At 44.4% G+C, this 16,888-nt stretch overlaps 1 pseudogene; it reads left to right on the top strand.

The window, feature by feature from the left end:
• Positions 1–1,284: 1,284 nt before the first annotated feature.
• LOC115638426 lies at positions 1,285–16,684 on the top strand (annotated as a pseudogene).
• Positions 16,685–16,888: the final 204 nt, after the last annotated feature.

Genomic DNA, 16,888 nt, shown 5'->3' with positions numbered 1-16,888 from the left:
CCACCTCTTTTTAATTTATTTTTAAGAAAGAAAGAGAATTACTTGTGGCACCTTAGAGACTAACAAATTTATTTGGGCATAAGCTTACATGGGCTAAAACTCAATTCATCAGATGCATTGAGTGGAAAATACAGTAGGAAGATATATATACACACACAGAGAACATGAAAAGATTGGAGTTGCCTTACCAACTCTAATGAGACAAATCAATTAAAGTGGGCTATTATCAGCAGGAGGAAAAAATCACTTTTAAAGTAATCAGGATGGCCTATTTCAAACAGCTGACAAAAAGGTGCGAGTAACAGTAGGAGCAAAAATAGCACAGGGAAATAACTTTTACTTTGTGTAATGACCCATCCACTCCCAGTCTTTATTCAGGCCTTATTTGATGATGTCCGGTTTGCAAATTAATTCCAGTTCTGTAGTTTCTCGTTGGAATCTGTTTTTGAAGTTTTTTTGTTTAGGTCTGTAATTGAGTGACCAGGGAGGTTGAAGTGTTCGCCGACTGGTTTTTGAATATTGTAATTCTTGATGTCAGATTTGTGTCCATTTATTCTTTTGTGTAGTGCCATGGTGGTACTTTAGTAATCCTCTTACTATGTTTTTTAATTTGGAGTAGACATTTAATTTGAAACTCTGTTATGATGTTTTTAAAAAGTTTCCATGCAGCTTGTAGGCATTTCATTTTTGTAACTGTACCTTTTAATTTCCATTTAACAAGCTTTCTCATTTTTGTGTAGTTTCCCTTTCGGAAATTAAATGCTACTGTGGTGGGTTTCTTTGGTGTCGTTCCCCCTTTCTCCCCCCGCCAAGGATTTTACATTTAATTATATCATGGTCACTAATACTGTGTGTTTCAACTATATTCACCATCTGGACCACATCCTTTGCTTCACTTTGAGCTAAATCAAGGGTGGCCTCTCCACTTGTTGGCTCCAGGACTAGCTACTCCAAGAAGCAGATATTCATGGTGTCTAGAAACTTTATCTCAGCATCCTGTCCTGACATGTAGCCAGTCAATATGGGTATACAGTAGAACCTCAGAGTTATGAACCCCAGAGTTACGAACTGACCAGGCTAATGGAAGGTGCAGGCAGGGGGTGTGGCGAGAATAGAAAGTTGGCAATCCTAGCCCAGAGGCACCATGGGAGATGTAGTGTATTCCCTGCCTCCATTTCCCATCAGCTACTGCCAGTCCAGCCTGGCCATCTCCTTTCTAGGGTGAGGGGCCAGCAGTATGAGACTGAAAGCGGAAGCTGCTGTGATGCTGGAGAGTGGTCCGCGATGCTCCAGGAGGTGCCGACCTTGCAGGGAAAGGCCCTGCCCCCCCATGGCAGATGCTGTCTTCCCACCACGCCCCATGGGCTGCTCTGCACCAGCCCCAATGCACTGCGGGGGATGCAGACTCCAGCTTGCTGCACTGCAGCAGGGACCCCCACAGCCCTACCCCTCCTTACCCACCCCAACTCCCCAATACCTGCCAAGTGTCTCCAGTCTCAATGCTCCAATCCCAGCCAGCCCTCACCCTTCTCCACTAGCTCCCAAACCCCTGTTATGGAAGCAGGGCAACCTCCATCCACTGTTCCCGGTCGGAATCCTTTAGCGAGATTATTGGGTGACGTCACTTTCAGTCACTATCCTGATCAGACTCTAATGGAGCGTGCACTGGGGCAACATATTTTAAAGTGGTAGCCATGTTAGTTTGTATCAGCAAAAAGAATGAGGAGTACTTGTGGCACCTTAGAGACTAACAAATTTATTTAGGCATAAACTTTCATGGGCTAAAACCCGCTTCATCGGATGCATGCAGTGGAAAATACAGTAAGAAGATATATATATATACTCATAGACTCAGAGAACAAGGACTCTGTGTATACAAAGACAAGTGCAGCGTCTTGCACTTAGGACAGAAGAATCCCATTCATTATTACAAACTAGGACCTAATGGCTAGGCAGCAGTTCTGCAGAAAAGGACCTAGGGGTTACAGTGGATGAGAAGCTGGATATGAGTCAACAGTGTGCCCTTGTTGCCAAGAAGGCTAACAGCATTTTGGGCTGTATAAGTAGGGACACTGCCAGCAGAATGAGGAACATGATCATTCTCCTCTATTCGACATTGGTGAGGCCTCATCTGGAGTACTGTGTCCAGTTTTGGGCCCCACACTATAAAAAGGATGTGGAAAAATTGGAAAGAGTTCGGCAGAGGGCAACAAAAATGATTAGGGGGCTGGAGCACATGACTTATGAGGAGAGGCTGAGGGAACTGGGATTGTTTAATCTGCAGAAGAGAAGAATGAAGGGGGATTTGATAGCTGCTTTCAACTACCTGAAAGGGGGTTCCAAAGAAGATGGATCTAGACTGTTCTCAGTGGGGAAGGTTTAGGTTTAAGTTGGCTATTAAGAAAAACTTTTTCACTAGGAGGGTGGTGAAGCACTGGAATGGGTTACTTCGGGAGGTAGTGGAATCTCCTTCCTTAGAGGTTTTTAAGGTCAGGCTTGACAAAACCCTGGCTGGTATGATTTAGTTGGAAATTGGTCCTGCTTTGAGCAGGAGGTTGGACTTCAGGGCAGGAGTGGGTGACCACCCCGCTACACACAGAGCTGGTTGGATGCTCTTTGATCACAAAAATTCTTCAGCAAATGTTGCTGTTCTTCACTGAATAATTTACACCACGTAGCAAGTGGCTAGTGATTTTCAGAGGGTGGGCGCGCAGCACTTTCAAGGCCATTTAAAATGTCTCCTGTTGGGCACTGAAAAAGGAGACTTACAAAATCATGAGTCAAGTCTGAAAATCTTGGCTTTATCCAAATTTTTTTTTTACATATACAGATAAGAGCATAAGAATGGCCATACTGGGTCAGACCAAAGGTTCATCTAGCCCAGTATCCTGTCTGCCGACAGTGGCCAATGCCAAGTTCTTTGGAGGGAGTGAACAGAAAGGCAATCATCACATGATCCATCCCGTCACCTATAGAATTTCTGGTTAAAATGTTTTAAAGCTTCTAAGTCCCATTTTCAAAAGCACCTTATTCACTTAGGACCCCCCTGTTGAAGGGGCTTAGGCACTTTTGAACATTTTGCCCTCTGTCTCACTAGGCATTTGCAGTGCACGGTAGAAGCCTGAAGGGCAAAGGAAATGATCATAGTTTCATATACCATAAATATTACCTTTCTCCTGTACAAGGAATGTAGGATTATCATCCTTGTTTGGGTCATGAATCAGATAGCAGCTGATGGGATTGTGTCAATTCATCTCTTTCTTCAGTTCATCAAGTCTTTTTTCAAGTGGTCCAGAGTTTGGTTGGAAGGAGACCAGCCCGCTGGCCAGAACCTGTGTCATTCTGGAAAAGCAGCACCAGAAATGATGTTACCCTTTTCCTATCCTCTTTATAAGAGACAGGAACCTCACTTGAGCGATCTTGTGAAAATCTCTTCCAAAGGGAATCATTACAATGTTGTGCATTATAAGCATTTTTTTTAACTCTGACAAAATCTGAAGAGATCTTGTGGATCTGTTGGATAGAGAGGCTTGGGGCCATAAGCTGAGGAACTGCTCCTTTTGTTTCTAGCGCCTCATGTGTTTGGAGAAGCAGGACTTGGTACATCTCTTGTAAATAAACAAGACTGCATCTGAGCGAACACCATCCTCTACTGGCTTCTGCTTCCAGCTGGGAACTCCCCAGAGTCCTGAACTATTACTAGCTGCTTGGGTTGGAAAGAGGCAACAGTATTATTGTTGCCATAGTTCACAGAGGCCCTGTCATGGACTAGGCACTTCAAAAGGCAGAACAAAAGGACAATTACACCCCAAAGTGCTGACAACATGTGTGCTGGGGGGGAGCCCCCCTTTGGGGAGGCTAGCCCCTGGCTCCGCCCCTTCTGCCAATGGCCGAAGCCCCGAGACCCCTAGCCTCCTGTGGCTGGAGCCACAAGTACCTCCCCTCCCCTGGCCGCAGGGGCACTAAGCTGGCCAAAGCCCTAAGTACCCCCCAACTTGACTGGAGGAGCTTCAGGCTGGGTGAAGCCCTGAGCACCCCCTGCACCCCAGGAGCCCTGGACTGGCAGAAGCCGTGCCATGCCTCCCCTCCCAGGACCCAACCCTCCCAGGGGAAAAGCCAAAGGATCTGTTAGAAGATGCTTTTGATATTCCCTATGCAGGTTTCGGGGCGGATGAGGACATGGTATGTGCCACCTCAGCCACCCCAGAACCTGCATGGAGCATAATAAAACAAAAATTTTGCCACCAAACCCAGGAACTAGGGTCTGGTGGGTGTGGCTGTGGCAGCACTGAGGGTGGCAGAGCCTCCTCTGGCCTATTATACCCACCGCCCATGGCTGACAATCTAAGGAACCCACAACGGTGCTCACTGAGTGACAATGCAGTAGTAAGTGAGGCCTGGGGCACAGAGTCACAAAGGTATTTAGTATCAGAGGGGTAGCCGTGTTAGTCTGGATCTGTAAAAGCAGCAAAGAATCCTGTGGCACCTTATAGACTAACAGATGTTTTGGAGCATGAGCTTTCGTGGGTGAATACCCACTTCATCAGATGCATGCATCTGACGAAGTGGGTATTCACCCACGAAAACTCATGCTCCAAAACGTCTGTTAGTCTATAAGGTGCCAAAGGTATTTAGGCATCTAAACCCCAGCTTTCAGCACTTAAGGCCCAGTTTTAGGCTCCACCGTGATCCACAAAACCCCTGCTTGACTGCTGCCTCATCCTGTAGGTGCCAAAGTGTTCAGGGTAAAAGTTCCCTCAGCGTCTGAGCAGTTAATACCCCAATTCCACAAAGTACTTGAGGACATGCTTAACTTTAAGCACAAGAGAATTCTCAGAGTTCCATGGGACAACAAACATCCTTAAAAACTAGGCACACGTTTAGATACCTTGCTGAATTGGGGCCATAAAGAACAAGCCTCAGAAAGCAAATTCATTGATGGTGTGAGTTGGAGTAAGGCCTGGATTCAATCCAGCCATAGGGCCACCAACTCAGCAAAGTATTATGATACCACTGGCTCAGTGGCCTGTCAACGTTGCCCCACAGCAGATTCCAATACTCTCTGGAAGTAGGCAACCTCCGTATCTCTGTGGGTCCAAGGGCAACCTTCCAGCCTAAGGGCTGCTCCCTGGATCCTGCCTCAATTCAGTCCTGGTTACAGAACCATTAGAACTATTGTGGGACCTTTTCCTGAGCAAGGACTCAGCAAGAGAAGTGCTGCATTCTTTATATCTTGGAGTCTTGGAATCTAAATTAGTTAGGCAACCCAGTCCCTCAGGATCTTTTGAAAATCCCAGCCTATCCAAAGAACAGATTCCTTTCTGAATGATGCATTCAAATTCAACCATAATTTGCTAGATGCAGGAAACACTTGGTGGATGTTATGTGAGAGTTCAGACCAGATGACCACAGTGGTCCCTCTTGCCTTTGAAATCTATTAATCTATGGATTTTGCAGATCACTATTCATAGGACAATAGAACAGACTGCCTTGGGAAGTTGTGGAAGCTCCTTCACTGGAAGTTTTCAAAAGGAGGCTGGATAGCCATCTTTCTTGGATGGTTTAGACACAACAAATCCTGCATCTTGGAAGGGGTTGTGGTGCCTTCTAACCCTATGGTTCTATGATTGGCTCCAATGGTACAACTCATATGTCAAAAGTAAGGATGAAGAAAGTACTAGGGTCCTAAGTAACAACACAAGAACATTGTGCTAAAGATCTACCAAAAGTTGGACCCTGCAGGTGATGGGTCTTTGCAAGCCAAATTTTGCAAAATAGCTACTAACTTTGGGTTCCTCGGTTTAACATCAACCAATCTGGGCTTTCTCTCCAAAATTGCTGCACACTCACAACCCCAACAGAAATCCATGCAAACTTAGCGTGCTCAGCAAATCAGAAAACCCAGGTCTCCATTCTCACAAACTGGGCACCAAAAAGTGGAGACACCCTGATTGGTGGACAGGCTGCACGATTTTGGCCATCGGGCTTGAATTATTTTTGGAAGTTCTGAGAAGCTTCAGCTCCCGTTGGCTTTAGTATGATCTGGAGGTGGTCAGCAATGCTGGAATTTAGGCCCAAAGCTGTAAACCACTTTTGGAAATAATCACCAAAGATTTTAATTGTTCTTGTTTTTTTAATAGATTAATGGATCTGATGGCCAAAAGGACCCATCAGATCAGCTAGCCTGACCTCTTGAATTGCAAAGGATGGATAATTTCACCTGGTTACCCCCATATTGATCCCAATAACTTATGTTTGAAAGGCAACCAGTCTGGACTGGAAGTTTTTAAAAGACTGAGAACTCACTGTTTCCCAAGTGCTGGCATTCGCAGCCCATGGGAACTTGACGACTTGGATATAAAAGTCATGCATGAATCACACAGTTTTCAAACTATTTAATGTGGCCCTTTGTTGGTGACAAATTGGCCCAGTGCAGAGCTCCAGATTACATTATTTCAGGGAGTAGTTTATGCATAGTCTCAACACAAGCTTTGTTCGCCCATTCCTAAGAGGTGCTGAGACACACAGCTCTTGCTGGCTTCACAACGTGGGTTCAGCTCCAAATTCATTCTGTGTAATTGACCTAGGCCCAATTCTTCACTTTTTGAGTCTGATCCTGCCACAACCTTATGTGAATAACCATAACTCACTCTTGTGACCATGCTGGCTTTGTTATGAGCACATGCATGAGTAACTACTAGCTGTGTGAGTAAGGGCTTCAGGAGGAGGCCACTTCGGCAAGCAAAACTCAGTGGACGACTCAGTGGATTGAAGAAGACCCTTAGGGCTAAATCTACACTGTAGGTGGATGTGAGAAGACAGGCTTGTACTAGCCACAAGTGAGTGAGAACTAGCAGTGTAGACATTACGTCTCAGGCAGTAGATCTGGCTCTCAAACGCAGCTCACACTTTGCATCTCTGCAATATCCACACTGCTAGTTTTAGTGCCCTAGCTAGAACCAAGCTAGCTCTCATCTACGATATAGACATTCCCTTAAGGACCCAATCCTGCAATCCTTATTCTTTTGGGCAATGTGTGATCGTTGCTGAGGAGGGCAGGAGAACTCTGGGACTAACTGCTAGAGGAAGAGTTACTCACTTGAGTGCTGAAACATTGGTTGATTATGTTAAACTTCATGAATCCTTGCTATTCACACTGGTGTTCAAGGCAGACAGTGCTCTGGGGAGGCTGCAGTTGTTTGTGGAGATCAGTGAGATCACCCGTAGGGACTTGTATTCCTAGACATGTTCTTTGGCTCACACTTATATCTGCCTGCTGAGCCACAGAAGAAATGGCCCTTTGTTCTCAAGGCAGGTGAGAAACTTTCTTGATTTTATTAGAGAACTAATAATGATATTGTCTCACGTTGTTCTTTAAGCTGTGTATTGAGAGCTAGGTGGGATGCACTGTGCTTTACAATGGAAGTAAAGACATGGTCTTTGTCCTAAGAGCCTATTGACTCAGCTGATCATGGCAAGACAAAATGCTGGGGAGATAACAACAGGCAATGGATGGATGGAGTGGGACAGAACACACACAACTGGGCAATGAGCATTGCTTGGTTAGTAGCACAGGCATCTTTTTCTTTCTTTCTTTCTTTCTTTCTTTCTTTCTTGAGGACTGGAAATATTATTGGAGACATTCTAGAATAAGGTGATGGTCCGAAGACTGAAATGAAGGTGGAGAGAGATGTTTTGTGCAGAACTGGTTCAGGGAAGGCAGTTCATGGCTTTGAGTACCATTTCCACTGAAGTGTAATGGGAATGAGGTGCCCAAACTGTCAGGCAGCTTTGAAAATCTCAGCCTGGCAGCCACGGAGAAGGTGCAAAGATGCTAGTGAGAGAAGGGAATAAAGGGGGTCTGGAAAGAGGTGGAATTAATGGGGTAGGGATCTGACGAGGAGTGTATGGTGTGGCCGTGTAGACCTGGGTCCATCCAGGAGCTGGAAGAAAGGAATAGGAGAGATTGACAGGCTGGGAATATTTTATGTTTTCCCATAAAGCTAGTGTGTGTTAGCTGGTGAAAGACCTGGTTTATCTGGGAGGGGGTTGCAAAGGAAAAGGGTGGGGGAGATGCAGACCTCTTCCTATCTTTACCCATTGTTACTGAACTTTTCTTGCCCACCGGTTTCATCCTGCCCGTAAGTTCTCTGGGGCAGGTGCTGTCTCTTTAATACATGTGTGTGAAACACCCAGCACAACAGGGAAGTGATTGGTAATTGAGGCCTCTATATACAAAATTGGTACATTCTCTTTTTTTATTTACTTGAATCATCCTTTTTTGATGGAAAACTGTTATTCTGGAAAACTTTCACCCAGCTCTAGTCAAAAGACTAGAGACATTCCAGAGACTGCTGTGGTCATGATACATATAAACATCAATAACATGGCAAAGGTGAAAAGGAGGCATGGGAAGCTAAAGATACAGTACTAGGAATTAGGGTTAAATACTTTGTTAATAGCAGTAGCCAAAAGTATTGCAGTATGCCTATTATAGGCTGCCGTGTTTTGGATAATTACTGTAAAATTATTTAAAAGGATGAAAATTATATTTGTTGTTTTTTTATTATCAATACAAAAATGAGGAGAAAAAGCATGAAAAAGAAAATTTCCTAAGACATAATGTCTATCTAGCTGTCTAGCTAATCATTAATCATTAAATTAAACAAATGGGCAAACTCTATGTGTTTGATTGCTGTAATTGTTAATCTCTTACTATCAATTCAATAAAATCTTAGTATTTTATTTTTAAATTTCTTTTATCTATAAAGGTGAGATTTTCCATTGTTGATATTTGTCAACGTTTTTAGTGGTAAATAGAGTTATGATCATTGTGAGCGTAGGGTGACCAGACAGCAAATGTGAAAAATTGGGATGGGGATGGGGGATAATAGGAACCTATACAAGAAAAAGACCCCAAAAATGGGACTGTCCCTATATAATCGAGATATCTGGTCACCCTATGTAAGAGAGATGTCTATATTATTTTATGAATATTCTTCGTTTGTCTATTTGTTGGCTTGTATTGGTGTTGGTTGATATATTGTTACAAAGAGGTTAACTCTCACAAAAGTGGACCACAGATAGGCAGGAAGAAAGGTATAATTTTCAGATTGCACCCTTCACCAATACTTATCAGGACAATTTAGGTGTCAATTCCTTTGATGTTTACCTGTGACTGAGTCCGAACCTCCAGCTTGATATGGGGGTCGGGGGAGAAATTCAAGCGGGAAAACTGAATCAAACAATTTTGCAGTTGATGAAAACCAGAGCCTCGGAGCTTGGCAGAGACAGACACAGGAAGAAAGGGAAAGTAGACTGAACTCCATTCCTAGAAGCATGGGTGTTTGGTTAAACTGTAAGTGAGACAGGTACATGTAGGCCTTCTGTTGTTTAATTGTTATGCTTTGATTCCTGCTGTTGAGATTAAATGATACCTTGTTTTGAAAAGGCTGTTTTGTGGTCACTGGGTTCACCACTAGTCCCAGATCCCAAAGAGAAGCCTTGCAGGGCAGCCAAATCCAACTGGGCCTGTGGAGCAAACACAGTTGGTACCCAACGGGCTGTACCCTTGTCTGATAGTGGGAGAACTGTCGGATTTCACCCCAGAGAGGTGAAGGCAAGAAGCCTGTCACCAGAACAGGTTGCATTCAGGGAGACGCTGAGAGAGGTCAGAGGTGCTGCTAGCCCTGAACTGTGACAACCATAATTAACTGGTCATTTGTTTCATGATGATTTCCATCAATCAAAGCATCTAACTGAAGCTGTAACCCTGCTTCTGAAACAAGATTCATGCAGATGTTCCCTTATGCCCATGCAGAATAACATCCTTCTTAGTGCTAGTTACCATGTTTTCATAGATTCTAGGGTCAGAAGGGACCAATGTGATCATCTAGTCCAACCCCCTGCACAAAGAAGGCCACAGAACCCTACCCATCCATTTCTATAACAAAACCCTAACCTATTCCTGAGTTATTGAAGTCTTCAAATTGTGGTTTGAAGACCTCAAGCTGCAGAGAATCCTCCAGCAAGTGACCCATGCCCCACGCTGCAGAGGAAGGCAAAAACCCTCCAGGGCCTCTGCCAATCTGCCCTGGAGGAAAATTCCTTCCCGACCCCAAATATGGTGATCAGCTAAACCCTGAGCATGTGGGCAAGACTCACCAGCCAGCACTCAGAAAAGAATTCTCTGCAGTAACTCAGATCCCATCCCATTCAACATCCCATCACCAACCACTGGGCATACTTATCTGGCGATAATCAGAGATCAATTGCCAAAATTAGGCTCTCCCATCATACCATCCCTTCCATAAACTTATCAAGCTTAATCTTAAAGCCAGATATGTCTTTTGCCCCCACCACTCCCCTTGGAAGGCTGTTCCAGAACTTCACTCCTCTAATGGTTAGAAACCTTCGTCTAATTTCAAGTCTAAACTTCCTAGTGTCCAGTTTATACCCATTCGTTCTTGTATCTACATTGGTACTAAGCTTAAATAATTCCTCTCCCTCCCTAATATTAATCCCTCTGATATATTTATAAAGAGCAAGCATATCCCCCCTCAGCCTTCTTTTGGCTAGACTAAACAAGCCAAGCTCTTTGAGTCTCCTTTCATAAGGCAGGTTTTCCATTCCTCGGATCATCCTAGTAGCCCGTCTCTGAACCTGTTCCAGTTTGAATTCATCCTTCTTAAACATGGGAGACCAGAACTGCACACAGTATTCCAGGTGGGGTCTCACCAGCGTCGTATATAACGGTACTAACACCTCTTTATCTTTGCTGGAAATACCTCGCCTGATGCATCCTAAAACCGCATTAGCTTTTTTCACGGCCATATCACATTGGCGGCTCATAGTCATCCTGTGATCTACCAATATCCCAAGGTCCTTCTCCTCCTCTGTTGCTTCCAGCTGATGCATCCCCAATCTATACCTAAAGTTCTTATTAGTAATCCCGAAGTGCATGACCTTGCACTTTTCACTATTAAATTTCATCCTATTACTATTACTTCAGTTTACAAGGTCATCCAGATCTTCCTGTACGATATCCCAGTCCTTCTCCATGTTAGCAATACCCCCCAGCTTTGTGTCATCCGCGAACTTTATTAGCACATTCCCACTTTTTGTGCCAAGGTCGGTAATAAAAAGGTTAAATAAGATTGGTCCCAGAACCGATCCTTGAGGAACTCCACTAGTAACTTCCTTCCAGCCTGACAGTTCACCCTTCAGTACGACCCGTTGTAGTCTCCCCTTTAACCAGTTCCTTATCCACCTTTCAATTCTCATATTGATCCCCATCTTTTCCAATTTGACTAATAATTCCGCATGTGGAACTGTGTCAAATGCCTTACTGAAATCGAGGTAAATTAGGTCTACCACATTTCCTTTGTCTAAATAGTCTGTCACCTTCTCAAAGAAGGAGATCAGGTTGGTTTGGCACAATCTACCTTTAGTAAAACCATGTTGTACTTTGTCCCAATTACCATTGACCTCAATGTCCTTAACTACTTTCTCCTTCAAAATTTTTTCCACGACCTTACATACTACAGATGTCAAACTAACAGGCCTATAGTTATTCAGATCACTCTTTCTCCCTTTCTTAAAGATAGGAACTACGTTAACAATTCTCCAGTCGTACGGTACAGCCCCAGAGTTTACGGATTCATTAGAAATTCTCGCTAACGGGCTTGCAATTTCATGCGCCAGTTCCTTTAATATTCTTGGATGAAGATTGTCCGGGCCCTCCGATTTTGTCCCATTAAGCTGTTCAAGTATGACTTCTACCTCAGATGTGGTAATATCCACCTCCATATCCCCATTCCCATTTGTCATCCTTCCATTACCCCTAAGCTCCCCATTAGCCTTATTAAAGACTGAGGCAAAGTACTTATTTAGATATTGGGCTATGCCTAGGTTATCCCTAACCTCCTTTCCATCCTCAGTGTGTAGCGGTCCCACTTCTTCTTTCTTTGTTTTCTTCTTATTTATATGGCTATAGAACCTTTTACTATTGGTTTTAATTCCCTTTGCAAGGTTCAACTCTACTTGGCTTTTAGCCTTTCTCACTTTATCCCTACATGTTCTGACCTCACTAAGATAGCTTTCCTTGCTAATCCCACCCTTCTTCCACTCCTTGTAGGCTTTCTGCTTTTTCTTAATCACCTCTCTGAGATGCTTGCTCATCCAGCTTGGTCTACAACTCCTGCCTATGTTTTTTTTCCCCTTTCTTGGGATGTAGGCTTCCGATAGTTTCTGCAGCTGCGACTTAAAGTAATTCCAGGCCTCTTCCCCATTTAGATCCAAAGTTCTTCAGTCCAATCCACTTCCCTAACTAATTTCCTTAATTCTTTGAAGTTAGCCCTTTTGAAATCAAAAACCCTAGTCCCAGATCTATTTTTGTTTATCCTTCCATCTAGTTTGAACTGAATTAGCTCATGATCACTCGAACCAAGGTTGTCCCCTACAACCATTTCTTCTATGAGGTCCTCACTGCTCACCAAAACCAAATCTAAAATGGCATCCCCTCTTGTCGGTTCTTCAACTACTTGGTGAAGGAATCCATCAGCTATCACATCCAGAAAAATCTGATCCCTACTATTCTTGCTAGCACTTGTACTCCAGTCTATATCTGGGAAGTTAAAGTCTCCCATGATCACACCTTTCCCATTAGTGTTTACTTTCTTTAAAACATCAAAGAGGTCTCTATCCATATCCAAATCAGATCCCGGCGGTCTGTAGCACACCCCAAGCACTATCTCAGGGGAGGCTCTAGTAGCTTTCTTTCCCAGTGTGATTTTTGCCCAGACAGACTCTGTCTTGTCCATTCCATCACTTCTTATTTCTTTACAGTTAACTTCCTCATTGATGTACAATGCTACTCCACCACCTTTGCCTTTATTTCTATCTTTCCTAAACAGCACATAGCCTTCAATACCTGTATTCCAGTCATGAATACTATTCCACCACGTTTCTGTTATCCCTATAATATCTGGTTTCTCTTCCTGCACCAGTAGCTCTAGTTCCTCCATTTTGTTCCCTAGGCTCCTCGCATTAGTGTACAGACATCTTAATTTTTGCCATTTGGCTTCACTCACATTCTGTACCCTGTTAGGCACAGACATTCTACCACCAACATCACCTGTTAGTCTGTTATCTACACTACCCTTCCTCCTTATGCCAATTCTTCTGTCCATGGCTGTATCCCCTCTTATTTTGTTTACTTCCCTCTCAAGGTTAAATTCTGGCGTGGAGATCTCCCGAACATCTCCCAACCATCTCCCCCAAATTTCTAGTTTAAAGCTCTCTTAATCAGGTCGGCGAGCCTCCATCCTAGAAGCCTATTTCCCTCCTTGCTCAGGTGAAGTCCATCCCGAGAGAACAGTCTTCTGTCCGTAAATGCTTCCCATTGGCCATACATCCCAAAGCCTGAGCCATCTGTTGATCTCCATAATCTTGTCACACCTTTGTCGCCCTTCTCTAGGAACTGGCAGAATCCCACTAAAGATCACCTGAGCCTCCATTTCCTTAAGCGTCTTCTCCAGTCTGGCATAGTCTCCCTTGATACATTCCAGAGAGTATCTAGCTGTATCATTCGTTCCCACATGAAGGACAATCAATGGATTCTTCGCCGCTCCCGCTAGTATCCTTTTCAGCCTCAGGTCCACATCCTGTGTCTTAGCACCCAGCATACAGCACACCCTTCTGTTTTCCCGATCAGCTCTAATCACAGGCCTGTCTATTCTTCTCAGTAAGGAGTCTCCAATCATGTAGACCTGCCTTTTCCTGGTGACAGTGCGCTTCTCTGTTCTATCTCCCGCACCCACCGGCTGCAAGTCCTCTCGATTCCTATTCCCCCTTGCAATCCTCCTGGGGCTCATATTTGGTGTTGCCTCCATTGACTCCTCCCCTCCTCTTGCAGGACTATCAGCTCTTCTCTTTTTCTTTGCCCTCTCTCCTACAGCGACCACCTGCTGTGCCCCTTCTTCATTTTTCAACTCTGCAAACCTGTTCCTGAGTTCTATTTCTCCTTCACTGGCCCATCTTTTCCTCTGCCTGGTTCTCTTAGTCACATGCTTCCACCGTCCGCTTTCCTCCCCCAGCAGTCTGTCCTCTGAATTCTTTGGTCCTGCTTGCATCTGCGCATCTGAGCTTATCCCTTCAGCCCCCTTGTGTCTGTGCTCCATCGTCTGCTCAAACCCCCTTCTGAACTCAACCAGAGTTTGCACCTGCATCTCCAGTCCTCGGATCTTCTCTTCCATCAGCTCTATCAGGCGGCACTTCATGCAGACAAAGCTCTTTTCAGGCGCCCCCTCCAAGATCATGTACATGCCGCAGCTTCCACATCCAGTCATCCTCATTGTGTCTTTCACTGCTGCCTCTGTATCAGTCATGGCCTTCCCACCTGACGCCTGGTAGTCAACACAACACAAGCCCCCAGCAGGCACCAGACCACCACCCTATCCCTTGACTTGCTTGTCAGTTCCTCTGTCTTAGTCTCCCCTGCAGCCTCCCCCTGGAAACTCCCACTGAAACTCCCCTGTTTACAGCTCTGTTGGCTGGCTCCTGTGCTGCTGCAGCTGTCTGTGCTGCTGCCTGACTGGCTGGCTCCTTATATAGGACCCCTAATCAGGTAAGCCCCGCCCCCTAATCAGGGCTCCGCTGCTCTCCCAGCACACTGCCCCAGCAGCCTCTACACACACACAACACAATACAATCCACAAACTACACACTACACACTACAATCCACAAACTACACACTACAAACTACAAAAACCTGCTCCTCCAACAGAACTCCCACTGAAACTCTGTTCATTATGCTACTTCTAGGGGCCAACCAAGCATGGGCCTTTTAGGGCTAGGTATGGATAAACATAGAATAAAAGAAAGTCTCTGTTCCAAAGAACTTTTAACCTAAATAGAGAAGTCAGCTAAAACATAGGAGAAAGGGAGAAAACATTGATTTCAGTTATCTCCACATGGGCTACAGGTTAATCCACATGAATCTGATATAAAATCAGGGCCTGAGAAATGGAGTGTGAATACATTCTGTGTGAAATATTTATGACTTTCTAGTATTAAACTCAAGAAAATCATAATCCCAATTTAATGGGATTTTTGTCTCAAGTAATCTTGATTGCGCAGGTCAACATTCTTATATATGTTGAGTTAGTATCTCACTGCTTGAATGGTCATATTGAAATCAGCAGTGAGACAGGAATTTTCAAGTGCACAAAGGAATGAGGTGCCCAAATCTCACTGAAATTAAGAAGCATAAATTTTTTAGGTTCCTTTGAAAATCCCAGCCTGAGAGAAAAGGTAACAGAATTTCTCTTTTGAAATTAGGGGCATGCATTGGTGACTAAGGTATTACTGACCAAAGAGGTAAAGTCTGATGCATAGTCCTTTATTTCCTCTTCATTCAAGCCCACTCGTAATGACTGCTATTCAGAATAAATACTTTGGCCAGCTCTAGTTATGAGTTGAGTTGAGGGAGAAAAGTAATTCTGTTTCATGAAAGATTTCAATATTTTGAAACTGAGTTTCATTCTAAATGGAAACCACCATTTTTGACATTTTCTGTGGAAAGAAATAGAACCCCGTTTTCACGACTATGTGGCTGCTGGGCTTTTCTAGAGCCACAGACTTTTGGAGAAAGGCATCTAATCTTGGTTGATAGAAGGCCTGGAGATGGTGGATACACCATGTAATACCTGTCTCTGTTTGTCTTCCAGTTGAACGCTTATGAAGAAATGATGAACTTGAATCAAACAGTGGTGACTGAGTTTCTTCTTCTGGGATTTTCTACCTCTCCAGAGTGGCAGGTTTTACTCTTTGTGGCACTGTTAGCCATTTATCTGGTCACTGTGGTGGGAAACCTCCTCATTATCCTTGTAACTTTGGTGGATCCTGTCCTTCACACCTCCATGTACTTTTTCCTCTCTAATTTGTCTGCCTTAGAGATCGGTTACACCTCAGTCACTGTCCCCAAAATGCTGGTGAGCCTCATCTCAGGGGATAAATACATCTCCTTTGCTGGCTGTGCCATGCAAATGGGCTTCTTCCTTTGCTTTGGGAGCACGGAATCTTCCTTTCTGGCCACCATAGCATATGATCGCTACGTGGCAATATGCAACCCCCTGTCTTATACCATGATTATGAACAAGAAGGTATGTGTCCTTCTGGCAGCCACTTCCTGGACTATCGGCATCCCAGCCCAGGTAGTGCAGACCGGTTTGGTGTTCACCTTACCCTCTGTAGCTCCAGAGAGAACAACCATTTCTTCTGTGACCCAGACCCTCTGCTGTTGCTGGCCTGTGCTGACGCCTCCATGAATGAAACCTTGACTTACATCATGGTCACTTTCTTTGGAATGGTGCCCTTTGCCCTGATCCTGTTGTCCTACATCTGGATCATTGCCATCATTCTCATGATGCCATCAGCTGAGGGCAAGAAGAAAACATTCTCCACCTGCTCCTCCTACCTCATTGTTGTGGCTTTATTCTATGGTTCTGGCATCCTCCTTTATTTACAACCCAGATCCAGTGAATTTCCAGACTGCGCTAAACTTCTCTCCCTGTTCTACACTGTTTTGCCTGCCATGTTGAACCCTTTTATCTACAGCCTAAGGAACAGGGATATCCAAATAACCTTGAAGAGAAATATGTGGAACAAAATGGTTCCTCGCTAGCACTAAGTGGGAAATAGATTTTCCAGCTTGTTCTTCCTTAGGATGAATCTAAGGCCTTCTAAAATTTTTGACAAAGAACAAGAGCAAGACCCATCCACCCCAGAATAGCCGGATCATTAAAGCCATGGGCAGCAGGTAAAATAGGCCAGGGGAGACTAATCCCCCAGTAACCTAGGCTGTGATCCCACCCAAACTCTGCTGCAA

This window comes from Gopherus evgoodei, chromosome 21 (assembly GCF_007399415.2).
Source record: "Gopherus evgoodei ecotype Sinaloan lineage chromosome 21, rGopEvg1_v1.p, whole genome shotgun sequence".
In the NCBI taxonomy this organism is placed as follows: Eukaryota; Metazoa; Chordata; order Testudines; family Testudinidae; genus Gopherus; species Gopherus evgoodei.
This window is presented reverse-complemented; position numbering and strand designations above follow the sequence as displayed.